Genomic DNA, 18,127 nt, shown 5'->3' with positions numbered 1-18,127 from the left:
AATAAATTAATTGTGGCACTATTCCGACGTAATTTTGCGAGAGAAATCGATTGGGCGCAGTCCCAATACGCTGCGATCAACGCATCGAAAGTTACAGCCAAAAAACGAAAACCTGAATTTTCGACATTTTTCAGCAGGTGCTTTTTTCCTCGTATCTTCTCTCCCGTTGATCCCACGCTCCTTTTGCTGCGTTTTCTGAGTTCCTTGGGGTCCAATTGGTCGGGAAAGAGTCATACGAATCAATTCTGAGACGAAAAATTTTTTGGTCAAAAAAAAAGGAAGGTTAACCCCTTTGTATTTTTGGCGAAAATTTTCGCGATTTTTAAAAGTGCTGGAATGAATTAATTGTGGCACTATTCCGACGTAATTTTGCGAGAGAAATCGATTGGGCGCAGTCCCAATACGCTGCGATCAACGCATCGAAAGTTACAGCCAAAAAACGAAAACCTGAATTTTCGACATTTTTCAGCAGGTGCTTTTTTCCTCGTATCTTCTCTCCTGTTGATCCCACGCTCCTTTTGCTGCGTTTTCTGAGTTCCTTGGGGTCCAATTGGTCGGGAAAGAGTCATACGAATCAATTCTGAGACGAAAAATTTTTTGGTCAGAAAAAAAGGAAGGTTAACCCCTTTGTATTTTTGGCGAAAATTTTCGTGATTTTCAAAAGTGCTGGAATAAATTAATTGTGGCACTATTCCGACGTAATTTTGCGAGAGAAATCGATTGGGCGCAGTCCCAATACGCTGCGATCAACGCATCGAAAGTTACAGCCAAAAAACGAAAACCTGAATTTTCGACATTTTTCAGCAGGTGCTTTTTTCCTCGTATCTTCTCTCCCGTTGATCCCACGCTCCTTTTGCTGCGTTTTCTGAGTTCCTTGGGGTCCAATTGGTCGGGAAAGAGTTATACGAATCAATTCTGTGACAAAAAGTTTTTGGGTCAAAAAAAAAGGAAGGTTAACCCCTTTGTATTTTTTGCGAAAATTTTCGCGATTTTCAAAAGTGCTGGAATAAATTAATTGTGGCACTATTCCGACGTAATTTTGCGAGAGAAATCGATTGGGCGCGGTCCCAATACGCTGCGATCAACGCATCGAAAGTTACAGCCGAAAAACGAAAACCTGAATTTTCGACATTTTTCAGCAGGTGCTTTTTTCCTCGTATCTTCTCTCCCGTTGATCCCACGCTCGTTTTGCTGCGTTTTCTGAGTTCCTTGGGCTCCAATTGGTCGGGAAAGAGCCATACGAATCAATTCTGAGACGAAAACCTTTTTGGTCAAAAAAAAAGGAAGGTTAACCCCTTTGTATTTTTGGCGAAAATTTTCGTGATTTTCAAAAGTGCTGGAATAAATTAATTGTGGCACCATTCCGACGTAATTTTGCGAGAGAAATCGATTGGGCGCAGTCCCAATACGCTGCGATCAACGCATCGAAAGTTACAGCCGAAAAACGAAAACCTGAATTTTCGTCATTTTTCAGCAGGTGCTTTTTTCCTCGTATCTTCTCTCCCGTTGATCCCACGCTCCTTTTGCTGCGTTTTCTGAGTTCCTTGGGGTCCAATTGGTCGGGAAAGAGTCATACGAATCAATTCTGAGACGAAAAATTTTTTGGTCAAAAAAAAAGGAAGGTTAACCCCTTTGTATTTTTGGCGAAAATTTTCGTGATTTTCAAAAGTGCTGGAATAAATTAATTGTGGCACTATTCCGACGTAATTTTGCGAGAGAAATCGATTGGGCGCAGTCCCAATACGCTGCGATCAACGCATCGAAAGTTACAGCCAAAAAACGGAAACCTGAATTTTCGACATTTTTCAGCAGGTGCTTTTTTCCTCGTATCTTCTCTCCCGTTGATCCCACGCTCCTTTTGCTGCGTTTTCTGAGTTCCTTGGGGTCCAATTGGTCGGGAAAGAGTCATACGAATCAATTCTGAGACGAAAAATTTTTTGGTCAAAAAAAAAGGAAGGTTAACCCCTTTGTATTTTTGGCGAAAATTTTCGCGATTTTTAAAAGTGCTGGAATGAATTAATTGTGGCACTATTCCGACGTAATTTTGCGAGAGAAATCGATTGGGCGCAGTCCCAATACGCTGCGATCAACGCATCGAAAGTTACAGCCAAAAAACGAAAACCTGAATTTTCGACATTTTTCAGCAGGTGCTTTTTTCCTCGTATCTTCTCTCCCGTTGATCCCACGCTCCGTTTGCTGCGTTTTCTGAGTTCCTTGGGGTCCAATTGGTCGGGAAAGAGCCATACGAATCAATTCTGAGACGAAAACCTTTTTGGTCAAAAAAAAAGGAAGGTTAACCCCTTTGTATTTTTGGCGAAAATTTTCGTGATTTTCAAAAGTGCTGGAATAAATTAATTGTGGCACCATTCCGACGTAATTTTGCGAGAGAAATCGATTGGGCGCAGTCCCAATACGCTGCGATCAACGCATCGAAAGTTACAGCCAAAAAACGAAAACCTGAATTTTCGACATTTTTCAGCAGGTGCTTTTTTCCTCGTATCTTCTCTCCTGTTGATCCCACGCTCCTTTTGCTGCGTTTTCTGAGTTCCTTGGGGTCCAATTGGTCGGGAAAGAGTCATACGAATCAATTCTGAGACGAAAAATTTTTTGGTCAGAAAAAAAGGAAGGTTAACCCCTTTGTATTTTTGGCGAAAATTTTCGTGATTTTCAAAAGTGCTGGAATAAATTAATTGTGGCACTATTCCGACGTAATTCTGCGAGAGAAATCGATTGGGCGCAGTCCCAATACGCTGCGATCAACGCATCGAAAGTTACAGCCAAAAAACGAAAACCTGAATTTTCGACATTTTTCAGCAGGTGCTTTTTTCCTCGTATCTTCTCTCCCGTTGATCCCACGCTCCTTTTGCTGCGTTTTCTGAGTTCCTTGGGGTCCAATTGGTCGGGAAAGAGTTATACGAATCAATTCTGAGACAAAAAGTTTTTGGGTCAAAAAAAAAGGAAGGTTAACCCCTTTGTATTTTTTGCGAAAATTTTCGCGATTTTCAAAAGTGCTGGAATAAATTAATTGTGGCACTATTCCGACGTAATGTTGCGAGAGAAATCGATTGGGCGCGGTCCCAATACGCTGCGATCAACGCATCGAAAGTTACAGCCGAAAAACGAAAACCTGAATTTTCGACATTTTTCAGCAGGTGCTTTTTTCCTCGTATCTTCTCTCCCGTTGATCCCACGCTCGTTTTGCTGCGTTTTCTGAGTTCCTTGGGGTCCAATTGGTCGGGAAAGAGCCATACGAATCAATTCTGAGACGAAAACCTTTTTGGTCAAAAAAAAAGGAAGGTTAACCCCTTTGTATTTTTGGCGAAAATTTTCGTGATTTTCAAAAGTGCTGGAATAAATTAATTGTGGCACCATTCCGACGTAATTTTGCGAGAGAAATCGATTGGGCGCAGTCCCAATACGCTGCGATCAACGCATCGAAAGTTACAGCCAAAAAACGAAAACCTGAATTTTCGACATTTTTCAGCAGGTGCTTTTTTCCTCGTATCTTCTCTCCTGTTGATCCCACGCTCCTTTTGCTGCGTTTTCTGAGTTCCTTGGGGTCCAATTGGTCGGGAAAGAGTCATACGAATCAATTCTGAGACGAAAAATTTTTTGGTCAGAAAAAAAGGAAGGTTAACCCCTTTGTATTTTTGGCGAAAATTTTCGTGATTTTCAAAAGTGCTGGAATAAATTAATTGTGGCACTATTCCGACGTAATTTTGCGAGAGAAATCGATTGGGCGCAGTCCCAATACGCTGCGATCAACGCATCGAAAGTTACAGCCAAAAAACGAAAACCTGAATTTTCGACATTTTTCAGCAGGTGCTTTTTTCCTCGTATCTTCTCTCCTGTTGATCCCACGCTCCTTTTGCTGCGTTTTCTGAGTTCCTTGGGGTCCAATTGGTCATGAAAGAGTCATACGAATCAATTCTGAGACGAAAAATTTTTTGGTTAAAAAAAAAGGAAGGTTAACCCCTTTGTATTTTTGGCGAAAATTTTCGCGATTTTTAAAAATGCTGGAATAAATTAATTGTGGCACTATTCCGACGTAATTTTGCGAAAGGAATCGATTGGGCGCAGTCCCAATACGCTGCGATCAACGCATCGAAAGTTACAGCCGAAAAACGAAAACCTGAATTTTCGTCATTTTTCAGCAGGTGCTTTTTTCCTCGTATCTTCTCTCCCGTTGATCCCACGCTCCTTTTGCTGCGTTTTCTGAGTTCCTTGGGGTCCAATTGGTCGGGAAAGAGTCATACGAATCAATTCTGAGACGAAAAATTTTTTGGTCAAAAAATAAGGAAGGTTAACCCCTTTGTATTTTTGGCGAAAATTTTCGTGATTTTCAAAAGTGCTGGAATAAATTAATTGTGGCACTATTCCGACGTAATTTTGCGAGAGAAATCGATTGGGCGCAGTCCCAATACGCTGCGATCAACGCATCGAAAGTTACAGCCAAAAAACGAAAACCTGAATTTTCGACATTTTTCAGCAGGTGCTTTTTTTCTCGTATCTTCTCTCACGTTGATCCCACGCTCGTTTTGCTGCGTTTTCTGAGTTCCTTGGGGTCCAATTGGTCGGGAAAGAGTCATACGAATCAATTCTGAGACGAAAAATTTTTTGGTCAAAAAAAAAGGAAGGTTAACCCCTTTGTATTTTTGGCGAAAATTTTCGCGATTTTCAAAAGTGCTGGAATAAATTATTTGTGGCACTATTCCGACGTAATTTTGCGAGAGAAATCGATTGGGCGCAGTCCCAATACGCTGCGATCAACGCATCGAAAGTTACAGCCAAAAAACGGAAACCTGAATTTTCGACATTTTTCAGCAGGTGCTTTTTTCCTCGTATCTTCTCTCCCGTTGATCCCACGCTCCTTTTGCTGCGTTTTCTGAGTTCCTTGGGGTCCAATTGGTCGGGAAAGAGTCATACGAATCAATTCTGAGACGAAAAATTTTTTGGTCAAAAAAAAAGGAAGGTTAACCCCTTTGTATTTTTGGCGAAAATTTTCGCGATTTTTAAAAGTGCTGGAATGAATTAATTGTGGCACTATTCCGACGTAATTTTGCGAGAGAAATCGATTGGGCGCAGTCCCAATACGCTGCGATCAACGCATCGAAAGTTACAGCCAAAAAACGAAAACCTGAATTTTCGACATTTTTCAGCAGGTGCTTTTTTCCTCGTATCTTCTCTCCCGTTGATCCCACGCTCCTTTTGCTGCGTTTTCTGAGTTCCTTGGGGTCCAATTGGTCGGGAAAGAGCCATACGAATCAATTCTGAGACGAAAACCTTTTTGGTCAAAAAAAAAGGAAGGTTAACCCCTTTGTATTTTTGGCGAAAATTTTCGTGATTTTCAAAAGTGCTGGAATAAATTAATTGTGGCACTATTCCGACGTAATTTTGCGAGAGAAATCGATTGGGCGCAGTCCCAATACGCTGCGATCAACGCATCGAAAGTTACAGCCAAAAAACGAAAACCTGAATTTTCGACATTTTTCAGCAGGTGCTTTTTTCCTCGTATCTTCTCTCCCGTTGATCCCACGCTCCTTTTGCTGCGTTTTCTGAGTTCCTTGGGGTCCAATTGGTCGGGAAAGAGTCATACGAATCAATTCTGAGACGAAAACCTTTTTGGTCAAAAAAAAAGGAAGGTTAACCCCTTTGTATTTTTGGCGAAAATTTTCGCGATTTTTAAAAATGCTGGAATAAATTAATTGTGGCACTATTCCGACGTAATTTTGCGAGAGGAATCGATTGGGCGCAGTCCCAATACGCTGCGATCAACGCATCGAAAGTTACAGCCGAAAAACGAAAACCTGAATTTTTGTCATTTTTCAGCAGGTGCTTTTTTCCTCGTATCTTCTCTCCCGTTGATCCCACGCTCCTTTTGCTGCGTTTTCTGAGTTCCTTGGGGTCCAATTGGTCGGGAAAGAGTCATACGAATCAATTCTGAGACGAAAAATTTTTTGGTCAAAAAAAAAGGAAGGTTAACCCCTTTGTATTTTTGGCGAATATTTTCGTGATTTTCAAAAGTGCTGGAATAAATTAATTGTGGCACTATTCCGACGTAATTTTGCGAGAGAAATCGATTGGGCGCAGTCTCAATACGCTGCGATCAACGCATCGAAAGTTACAGCCAAAAAACGAAAACCTGAATTTTCGACATTTTTCAGCAGGTGCTTTTTTTCTCGTATCTTCTCTCACGTTGATCCCACGCTCGTTTTGCTGCGTTTTCTGAGTTCCTAGGGGTCCAATTGGTCGGGAAAGAGTCATACGAATCAATTCTGAGACGAAAAATTTTTTGGTTAAAAAAAAAGGAAGGTTAACCCCTTTGTATTTTTGGCGAAAATATTCGCGATTTTTAAAAATGCTGGAATAAATTAATTGTGGCTTTATTCCGACGTAATTTTGCGAGAGGAATCGATTGGGCGCAGTCCCAATACGCTGCGATCAACGCATCGAAAGTTACAGCCGAAAAACGAAAACCTGAATTTTTGTCATTTTTCAGCAGGTGCTTTTTTCCTCGTATCTTCTCTCCTGTTGATCCCACGCTCCTTTTGCTGCGTTTTCTGAGTTCCTTGGGGTCCAATTGGTCGGGAAAGAGTCATACGAATCAATTCTGAGACGAAAAATTTTTTGGTCAAAAAAAAAGGAAGGTTAACCCCTTTGTATTTTTGGCGAAAATTTTCGTGATTTTCAAAAGTGCTGGAATAAATTAATTGTGGCACTATTCCGACGTAATTTTGCGAGAGAAATCGATTGGGCGCAGTCTCAATACGCTGCGATCAACGCATCGAAAGTTACAGCCAAAAAACGGAAACCTGAATTTTCGACATTTTTCAGCAGGTGCTTTTTTCCTCGTATCTTCTCTCCCGTTGATCCCACGCTCCTTTTGCTGCGTTTTCTGAGTTCCTTGGGGTCCAATTGGTCGGGAAAGAGCCATACGAATCAATTCTGAGACGAAAACCTTTTTGGTCAAAAAAAAAGGAAGGTTAACCCCTTTGTATTTTTGGCGAAAATTTTCGTGATTTTCAAAAGTGCTGGAATAAAGTAATTGTGGCACTATTCCGACGTAATTTTGCGAGAGAAATCGATTGGGCGCAGTCCCAATACGCTGCGATCAACGCATCGAAAGTTACAGCCAAAAAACGAAAACCTGAATTTTCGACATTTTTCAGCAGGTGCTTTTTTCCTCGTATCTTCTCTCCTGTTGATCCCACGCTCCTTTTGCTGCGTTTTCTGAGTTCCTTGGGGTCCAATTGGTCGGGAAAGAGTCATACGAATCAATTCTGAGACGAAAAATTTTTTGGTTAAAAAAAAAGGAAGGTTAACCCCTTTGTATTTTTGGCGAAAATTTTCGCGATTTTCAAAAGTGCTGGAATAAATTAATTGTGGCACTATTCCGACGTAATTTTGCGAGAGAAATCGATTGGGCGCAATCCCAATACGCTGCGATCAACGCATCGAAAGTTACAGCCGAAAAACGAAAACCTGAATTTTCGACATTTTTCAGCAGGTGCTTTTTTCCTCGTATCTTCTCTCCCGTTGATCCCACGCTCCTTTTGCTGCGTTTTCTGAGTTCCTTGGGGTCCAATTGGTCGGGAAAGAGCCATACGAATCAATTCTGAGACGAAAACCTTTTTGGTCAAAAAAAAAGGAAGGTTAACCCCTTTGTATTTTTGGCGAAAATTTTCGCGATTTTCAAAAGTGCTGGAATAAATTAATTGTGGCACCATTCCGACGTAATTTTGCGAGAGAAATCGATTGGGCGCAGTCCCAATACGCTGCGATCAACGCATCGAAAGTTACAGCCAAAAAACGAAAACCTGAATTTTCGACATTTTTCAGCAGGTGCTTTTTCCCTCGTATCTTCTCTCCTGTTGATCCCACGCTCCTTTTGCTGCGTTTTCTGAGTTCCTTGGGGTCCAATTGGTCGGGAAAGAGTCATACGAATCAATTCTGAGACGAAAAATTTTTTGGTCAGAAAAAAAGGAAGGTTAACCCCTTTGTATTTTTGGCGAAAATTTTCGTGATTTTCAAAAGTGCTGGAATAAATTAATTGTGGCACTATTCCGACGTAATTTTGCGAGAGAAATCGATTGGGCGCAGTCCCAATACGCTGCGATCAACGCATCGAAAGTTACAGCCAAAAAACGAAAACCTGAATTTTCGACATTTTTCAGCAGGTGCTTTTTTCCTCGTATCTTCTCTCCTGTTGATCCCACGCTCCTTTTGCTGCGTTTTCTGAGTTCCTTGGGGTCCAATTGGTCATGAAAGAGTCATACGAATCAATTCTGAGACGAAAAATTTTTTGGTTAAAAAAAAAGGAAGGTTAACCCCTTTGTATTTTTGGCGAAAATTTTCGCGATTTTTAAAAATGCTGGAATAAATTAATTGTGGCACTATTCCGACGTAATTTTGCGAAAGGAATCGATTGGGCGCAGTCCCAATACGCTGCGATCAACGCATCGAAAGTTACAGCCAAAAAACGAAAACCTGAATTTTCGACATTTTTCAGCAGGTGCTTTTTTCCTCGTATCTTCTCTCCTGTTGATCCCACGCTCCTTTTGCTGCGTTTTCTGAGTTCCTTGGGGTCCAATTGGTCATGAAAGAGTCATACGAATCAATTCTGAGACGAAAAATTTTTTGGTTAAAAAAAAAGGAAGGTTAACCCCTTTGTATTTTTGGCGAAAATTTTCGCGATTTTTAAAAATGCTGGAATAAATTAATTGTGGCACTATTCCGACGTAATTTTGCGAAAGGAATCGATTGGGCGCAGTCCCAATACGCTGCGATCAACGCATCGAAAGTTACAGCCGAAAAACGAAAACCTGAATTTTCGTCATTTTTCAGCAGGTGCTTTTTTCCTCGTATCTTCTCTCCCGTTGATCCCACGCTCCTTTTGCTGCGTTTTCTGAGTTCCTTGGGGTCCAATTGGTCGGGAAAGAGTCATACGAATCAATTCTGAGACGAAAAATTTTTTGGTCAAAAAAAAAGGAAGGTTAACCCCTTTGTATTTTTGGCGAAAATTTTCGTGATTTTCAAAAGTGCTGGAATAAATTAATTGTGGCACTATTCCGACGTAATTTTGCGAGAGAAATCGATTGGGCGCAGTCCCAATACGCTGCGATCAACGCATCGAAAGTTACAGCCAAAAAACGAAAACCTGAATTTTCGACATTTTTCAGCAGGTGCTTTTTTTCTCGTATCTTCTCTCACGTTGATCCCACGCTCGTTTTGCTGCGTTTTCTGAGTTCCTTGGGGTCCAATTGGTCGGGAAAGAGTCATACGAATCAATTCTGAGACGAAAAATTTTTTGGTCAAAAAAAAAGGAAGGTTAACCCCTTTGTATTTTTGGCGAAAATTTTCGCGATTTTTAAAAATGCTGGAATAAATTAATTGTGGCACTATTCCGACGTAATTTTGCGAAAGGAATCGATTGGGCGCAGTCCCAATACGCTGCGATCAACGCATCGAAAGTTACAGCCGAAAAACGAAAACCTGAATTTTCGTCATTTTTCAGCAGGTGCTTTTTTCCTCGTATCTTCTCTCCCGTTGATCCCACGCTCCTTTTGCTGCGTTTTCTGAGTTCCTTGGGGTCCAATTGGTCGGGAAAGAGTCATACGAATCAATTCTGAGACGAAAAATTTTTTGGTCAAAAAAAAGGAAGGTTAACCCCTTTGTATTTTTGGCGAAAATTTTCGTGATTTTCAAAAGTGCTGGAATAAATTAATTGTGGCACTATTCCGACGTAATTTTGCGAGAGAAATCGATTGGGCGCAGTCCCAATACGCTGCGATCAACGCATCGAAAGTTACAGCCAAAAAACGAAAACCTGAATTTTCGACATTTTTCAGCAGGTGCTTTTTTTCTCGTATCTTCTCTCACGTTGATCCCACGCTCGTTTTGCTGCGTTTTCTGAGTTCCTTGGGGTCCAATTGGTCGGGAAAGAGTCATACGAATCAATTCTGAGACGAAAAATTTTTTGGTCAAAAAAAAAGGAAGGTTAACCCCTTTGTATTTTTGGCGAAAATTTTCGCGATTTTCAAAAGTGCTGGAATAAATTATTTGTGGCACTATTCCGACGTAATTTTGCGAGAGAAATCGATTGGGCGCAGTCCCAATACGCTGCGATCAACGCATCGAAAGTTACAGCCAAAAAACGGAAACCTGAATTTTCGACATTTTTCAGCAGGTGCTTTTTTCCTCGTATCTTCTCTCCCGTTGATCCCACGCTCCTTTTGCTGCGTTTTCTGAGTTCCTTGGGGTCCAATTGGTCGGGAAAGAGTCATACGAATCAATTCTGAGACGAAAAATTTTTTGGTCAAAAAAAAAGGAAGGTTAACCCCTTTGTATTTTAGGCGAAAATTTTCGCGATTTTCAAAAGTGCTGGAATAAATTATTTGTGGCACTATTCCGACGTAATTTTGCGAGAGAAATCGATTGGGCGCAGTCCCAATACGCTGCGATCAACGCATCGAAAGTTACAGCCAAAAAACGGAAACCTGAATTTTCGACATTTTTCAGCAGGTGCTTTTTTCCTCGTATCTTCTCTCCCGTTGATCCCACGCTCCTTTTGCTGCGTTTTCTGAGTTCCTTGGGGTCCAATTGGTCGGGAAAGAGCCATACGAATCAATTCTGAGACGAAAACCTTTTTGGTCAAAAAAAAAGGAAGGTTAACCCCTTTGTATTTTTGGCGAAAATTTTCGTGATTTTCAAAAGTGCTGGAATAAAGTAATTGTGGCACTATTCCGACGTAATTTTGCGAGAGAAATCGATTGGGCGCAGTCCCAATACGCTGCGATCAACGCATCGAAAGTTACAGCCAAAAAACGAAAACCTGAATTTTCGACATTTTTCAGCAGGTGCTTTTTTCCTCGTATCTTCTCTCCCGTTGATCCCACGCTCCTTTTGCTGCGTTTTCTGAGTTCCTTGGGGTCCAATTGGTCGGGAAAGAGTCATACGAATCAATTCTGAGACGAAAAATTTTTTGGTTAAAAAAAAAGGAAGGTTAACCCCTTTGTATTTTTGGCGAAAATTTTCGCGATTTTCAAAAGTGCTGGAATAAATTAATTGTGGCACTATTCCGACGTAATTTTGCGAGAGAAATCGATTGGGCGCAATCCCAATACGCTGCGATCAACGCATCGAAAGTTACAGCCGAAAAACGAAAACCTGAATTTTCGACATTTTTCAGCAGGTGCTTTTTTCCTCGTATCTTCTCTCCCGTTGATCCCACGCTCGTTTTGCTGCGTTTTCTGAGTTCCTTGGGGTCCAATTGGTCGGGAAAGAGCCATACGAATCAATTCTGAGACGAAAACCTTTTTGGTCAAAAAAAAAGGAAGGTTAACCCCTTTGTATTTTTGGCGAAAATTTCCGTGATTTTCAAAAGTGCTGGAATAAATTAATTGTGGCACCATTCCGACGTAATTTTGCGAGAGAAATCGATTGGGCGCAGTCCCAATACGCTGCGATCAACGCATCGAAAGTTACAGCCAAAAAACGAAAACCTGAATTTTCGACATTTTTCAGCAGGTGCTTTTTTCCTCGTATCTTCTCTCCTGTTGATCCCACGCTCCTTTTGCTGCGTTTTCTGAGTTCCTTGGGGTCCAATTGGTCGGGAAAGAGTCATACGAATCAATTCTGAGACGAAAAATTTTTTGGTCAGAAAAAAAGGAAGGTTAACCCCTTTGTATTTTTGGCGAAAATTTTCGTGATTTTCAAAAGTGCTGGAATAAATTAATTGTGGCACTATTCCGACGTAATTTTGCGAGAGAAATCGATTGGGCGCAGTCCCAATACGCTGCGATCAACGCATCGAAAGTTACAGCCAAAAAACGAAAACCTGAATTTTCGACATTTTTCAGCAGGTGCTTTTTTTCTCGTATCTTCTCTCACGTTGATCCCACGCTCGTTTTGCTGCGTTTTCTGAGTTCCTTGGGGTCCAATTGGTCGGGAAAGAGTCATACGAATCAATTCTGAGACGAAAAATTTTTTGGTCAAAAAAAAAGGAAGGTTAACCCCTTTGTATTTTTGGCGAAAATTTTCGCGATTTTCAAAAGTGCTGGAATAAATTATTTGTGGCACTATTCCGACGTAATTTTGCGAGAGAAATCGATTGGGCGCAGTCCCAATACGCTGCGATCAACGCATCGAAAGTTACAGCCAAAAAACGGAAACCTGAATTTTCGACATTTTTCAGCAGGTGCTTTTTTCCTCGTATCTTCTCTCCCGTTGATCCCACGCTCCTTTTGCTGCGTTTTCTGAGTTCCTTGGGGTCCAATTGGTCGGGAAAGAGTCATACGAATCAATTCTGAGACGAAAAATTTTTTGGTCAAAAAAAAAGGAAGGTTAACCCCTTTGTATTTTTGGCGAAAATTTTCGCGATTTTTAAAAGTGCTGGAATGAATTAATTGTGGCACTATTCCGACGTAATTTTGCGAGAGAAATCGATTGGGCGCAGTCCCAATACGCTGCGATCAACGCATCGAAAGTTACAGCCAAAAAACGAAAACCTGAATTTTCGACATTTTTCAGCAGGTGCTTTTTTCCTCGTATCTTCTCTCCCGTTGATCCCACGCTCCTTTTGCTGCGTTTTCTGAGTTCCTTGGGGTCCAATTGGTCGGGAAAGAGCCATACGAATCAATTCTGAGACGAAAACCTTTTTGGTCAAAAAAAAAGGAAGGTTAACCCCTTTGTATTTTTGGCGAAAATTTTCGTGATTTTCAAAAGTGCTGGAATAAATTAATTGTGGCACTATTCCGACGTAATTTTGCGAGAGAAATCGATTGGGCGCAGTCCCAATACGCTGCGATCAACGCATCGAAAGTTACAGCCAAAAAACGAAAACCTGAATTTTCGACATTTTTCAGCAGGTGCTTTTTTCCTCGTATCTTCTCTCCCGTTGATCCCACGCTCCTTTTGCTGCGTTTTCTGAGTTCCTTGGGGTCCAATTGGTCGGGAAAGAGTCATACGAATCAATTCTGAGACGAAAAATTTTTTGGTTAAAAAAAAAGGAAGGTTAACCCCTTTGTATTTTTGGCGAAAATTTTCGCGATTTTCAAAAGTGCTGGAATAAATTAATTGTGGCACTATTCCGACGTAATTTTGCGAGAGAAATCGATTGGGCGCAATCCCAATACGCTGCGATCAACGCATCGAAAGTTACAGCCAAAAAACGAAAACCTGAATTTTCGACATTTTTCAGCAGGTGCTTTTTTCCTCGTATCTTCTCTCCCGTTGATCCCACGCTCCTTTTGCTGCGTTTTCTGAGTTCCTTGGGGTCCAATTGGTCGGGAAAGAGTCATACGAATCAATTCTGAGACGAAAGATTTTTTGGTCAAAAAAAAAGGAAGGTTAACCCCTTTGTATTTTTTGCGAAAATTTTCGCGATTTTCAAAAGTGCTGGAATAAATTAATTGTGGCACTATTCCGACGTAATTTTGCGAGAGAAATCGATTGGGCGCAGTCCCAATACGCTGCGATCAACGCATCGAAAGTTACAGCCAAAAAACGAAAACCTGAATTTTCGACATTTTTCAGCAGGTGCTTTTTTCCTCGTATCTTCTCTCCCGTTGATCCCACGCTCCTTTTGCTGCGTTTTTTGAGTTCCTTGGGGTCCAATTGGTCGGGAAAGAGTCATACAAATTGAATCTGGGACCACAAATTTTTGCCTTCAAAAATGGAGAAAAAGCAAGACTAAGACCCTGTTACGTGCAGTCGATGATCTGAAGGATCTTGTCCAACGTGACTTACAAAGAATATATATATAACCTATTCTTGAGCGGTCAGAAAAAGATTACTTTGGGCTTTGTTTGCATCAAGTGTAGACATACCTGCTGTGATGAAAGTCTAGTATTCTGGGTGACAGGATCCTAGTGGTATGGACAGGACGAATAGATGGGAAACATATTGTCCACAATGGTTTATATTTTGTATACTGAGTTATAACAAGTATAGTATTGCAAATGACAAAGAGAGATTGGGAACGATTAATGTAATTAAATCAACTATTAAAACGTGACAGAGCAAATTTAGTATGACTAAGTACTACGTTACGGTTGAGGAAAAGGTGAGTCAAGGAGTAGGCCACCTTGGGTAGCGCGAGGGTAACTCTTAGGACGCACCACCGATTTTCCGAGCCGTTCCTTTAGGAAATCCTGAGTTTCCACGTTGCCTTTTCTGGAGGATGGAAGGTCCTTTCCAATGGCCGGTCCGATCGATGGGGTGCACCACTCACTCATCTCCAAGTTAAGATCTCGATGCTCTCACACTCCTGAATTACGACTGACTTGATGGTGTCGACGGATTACCGATTACAGCTCGGTTTCGTCGGTGGTAGGGCGTTTTTCTGCAGTGTGTTTTCGCCATTTCTCAGTAGGTAATTTAACCTAAGCCACCCAGCACCTAACCTACCCTTTAGGCTACCCTACTTTTGTCGTCCTCCTTCTCGTCCACCTCGATCACCCGCAACCACCTCCAACCACTTCCAACGACCACCAGTGACCACCTCGGGTAATGCATTGAATACTAATAAATATTTTAAGGATCAGAAAACATCAAGAATATTGTGTATAGATTAATATAGTTTTAAATTGTCACATTTTACTAAGAAGATTATTTATTAGCGCATTGATTGCTACTGAATTTGGGCTTGCACGAAAAATGAATTGAAATAATTTATTGTGAACATGCCAAGTTCAAAAAAATTTGTATATAATGTAAATACAATTGCTGTCAAATATTATAAAATTGTTTTTCTCACCGTTCACAAATCCTCGTCCTCCTCATTCACCTTGTTCTCCTCGTCACCCTTATCCTCCTCATCCACCTTGTTCTGCTCGTCATCCTCGTCCTCCTCCTCCTCATTCACCTTGAGAACTACGGTGCTCTTTTTCTGGTTTCCGAAATCAAACAGGTGGAGGACCTGGACAACCAGAACTACGGAGCGCTTGCCCTGGAAGTCGAGTTTCACCAGGAAGCGGACCCGGAGCCCAGGATCCAGGAGGTAAAGAACCCGGTACTCGTAATCTGCGGAGCGCGATTCTCATACGTCCGCTCTACTGCGCGGTTGTTTCCAGACTGAGAAATTCGGCTAGCTGATGTTAGATCGATGACGTCAGGAAAAAAAAAATTTTGGGTGACGACACTTACCGAACCTCCGACATTCGAACATCCAAACTTTGGTTTCGACCTTTAATACCATGTATGATGTTTGATGTATAATGATTTTAGTTTTCACATTTCAGACAAGAAATACGCACTTTACCTTCCCTGCCGATTCCAGACTCAAGCGACTAGGCCCTTTGATGGTCAGCCGTTGATTGAAGATATATTATTCAGTCAACGGGTCAGCTAATAACGCTGCTATTCTGCGACAGTTGGATTATAATGATGTTTACTTGTACCTTCCAAATGTGTGTTAAAATACACTGGAAGTATCAAGAAGCTTCGTTCTCTCACCCTATCAAAAAACAAAAAACATTGCCGACAATCACCTTTTTAGGTCTTTAAATTAAGAAACTGCGTTAAATACTGTCTCACATACGAGCATCCATTTCATCTGGATCAAAATTCGCTCATCCGTGATAAAAGGTAGTGACTCTGAATTTTTTTCCATACGAACACTTTTCGAAAAACAATTCTGCTCCTCTACTCAACGTAGATACTTCACTTGCGACTAGCTAAAACAGCGTGTTGATTCTATGCCTACGAAAATTCAAGATCGAGAGAGCAAATGAAAAGTTTTTGGAATAATAATGAATATTAATGTTATAGAATACATGGCGAAGCAGAGGGGACGAAGAGGACGAAGGTGGTCGGAGGTGGTTGGTGGTGCTCCAATTCCTGGTATCCAATTAGTCAGCATTGGGTCTTACAAAACATTTTCAGATAAAAGATCTTTCGCTGAATAAGAATTTTGGCTTGCCGTTTTGTAATTTCGGTGTGAACTTGACGGTATTGAAAAATGCTGAAAGCCATTCGATGATGCGCTATTTCGATACGATTCTGCTAAAAGAATCGATTAGGCGCAGTCCGAATACGCCGCCAGCAAAGGATAAAGAGTTACACATAAAAAACGATAGATTTCTATCGTCATTCATCTGCGGTTGGTCTCACGCTCTCTCGGATGTCTGTCCTGCATCTCTTGAGGTTGAATTAGTCTAGAAAGGAACGTACAAATCGATTCTTAGATGAAAGATCCTCCGCTCGAAAGAGTGACGGCTAATCGCTTCAGATCCTTGTTGACAATATTGACGGTCTGATATGATGCTGAAATCGAATCTCCAATGAATTTCATCACCGTCAATTTGCTATAGGCATCCAGCGCGCACAGTGTTGACCTACCGGGAACAACAGATCAAAAGTTCCTCTCAAGGAACATGAAATTCCCACTGGATTCTTCAGAGCGATGGGGAAGGAAAATGACAAATTCATAGCAACAAAATTTTTTCATTAGTTCAATTACAGTTTATTCAATATGCTCTTATTCCAGCACAAGTGTCTGAGTGTCAGTGTATAGTACTTCTACAAGCCTATAAATAGTTATACAGTGAAAGATAGCGAGAATATGTGGAAAAAGAAGTACAATATATGCACATCACTAAGCGGAATATGAAAAACGTTATTCAAGATAGTTGTTTTTTTTTAGCTTTGAAGTATAGTTTAAGTTCTGTGCTGCACACAAGTGCAAAATATCTCTGCAGGACACGATATTCATGATATCGTATTGTTATCATTTAATGTAACCTGTATTAAAATCAATAAATATAGTAATTTTCCAGTATCCTGTTTGTATTTTATTATCTGTTGTTTCTACACTATTTCAAATGCCTTCTCTGCATTTCTCGGTGTCTAATCAGTCGAGAAAGAGTCATTCATATTGATTTCTAAGATAAAAAGCTTTAGACCTTCAAAAATGCTAAGAAATTGAGGCTAGCTTATTATAGTTTTATATTTGGATCCATCTATGAAACATCTCTACTCAATTTATAATGTCTACGTCCATAAATATTGTTGCTATTTCGCGAATGACAACACATGAAATAACCAAAATCAGAGAGCACTGCCCCAATTCCGGCACGTAAGGATCCTACACTGAGAATACAAATGTATAATTATATAACATAAACATAAAAGTCTCTAAATTAATGCGAAAATGATTTGAACATACAGTAGAGCAAACTAGCGATAATTATTAAACAATGACTAAGTTGCGCAAATTGATTTACTTGTTAGATGAGTATGAAGTATCGACTAAATATCACACAAGTCAATCTTATATATGTAGGATCCTTACGTGCCGGAATTTATAAGTAAATCAATATATACATATACATACATATATAAGATTATTTGAAAATTAAAAATTATTCGAAATCAATATTAAAAATCTTTTACAAACGATGAGTAGTAGAGTGAAAATTTTAATTTATTTATAAATATATCCACACATGAGCCGTCATTAGGTTTAAAATTCATTCATCGATCCATTCCACAATTCATTTATTCCAGGTGTATATGGTTAAAAACAGTGTATATGGTTAAAACTGGTGGATATGCTTGAAATTATAAATAATTGTCAATAACCGTCTTTCGTCAAGGCACTATATTTGTTTATTGCACTTTTATTATTTCTCGTTCTATATCGTCCGTTTTTAAATTTGGGCTTGGGTTTGGAGTATTTAATTTTTAATTTAATAGGTATGTCCTCGTAGTTTAGATTTCCTTTATTATTTTTAAATCGTCGATTTTGGATCGATTACGAGTTCTTTTCAGAGAGGAACACCTCCGCACCTTCTTCCTCCTAGAGAGATGTAGACCAAGCCTCTTAATTTTCTCCTTACATTTGCGACCAGGTGCCCCACTCCCTGGGTCTAACCTCATCCGATCGTGCCGTGTACAATGAGCGGTTATATTTGAATCATTACACACACACACATATATATATATATATATATATATATATATATGAACCGAAAAACAGGTTACACCACCAAATAAAGTTGGTCTAAAATGTTGATTATTATATTTTCTTTGTTTTTTCACCGACCTACAGTACCAAAAAGTAACTTACGGATCACTTTTATTTTATATATCAATACTACATTCACTAAAAATTCCAAAACGTACGATC

The 18,127-nt window shown here is 40.3% G+C and overlaps 1 protein-coding gene across 1 annotated transcript in view; it reads left to right on the top strand.

Moving 5' to 3' along the window:
• Positions 1-17,872: 17,872 nt before the first annotated feature.
• The window catches only part of LOC124297876 (obscurin), a 205,031-nt gene continuing 204,776 nt past the window's right edge, over positions 17,873-18,127 (top strand). Inside the window, exon 1 of the mRNA XM_046749220.1 lies at positions 17,873-17,883. The gene's annotated coding sequence lies outside the window, so the exon portion shown is untranslated. The remainder of the gene's footprint in view (positions 17,884-18,127) is intronic.

This window comes from Neodiprion virginianus, chromosome 2, assembly GCF_021901495.1.
Source record: "Neodiprion virginianus isolate iyNeoVirg1 chromosome 2, iyNeoVirg1.1, whole genome shotgun sequence".
Lineage (NCBI taxonomy): Eukaryota > Metazoa > Arthropoda > Insecta > Hymenoptera > Diprionidae > Neodiprion > Neodiprion virginianus.
The sequence above is the reverse complement of the archived record's forward strand: the minus strand, read 5'-3'. Positions and strand labels throughout refer to the sequence as shown.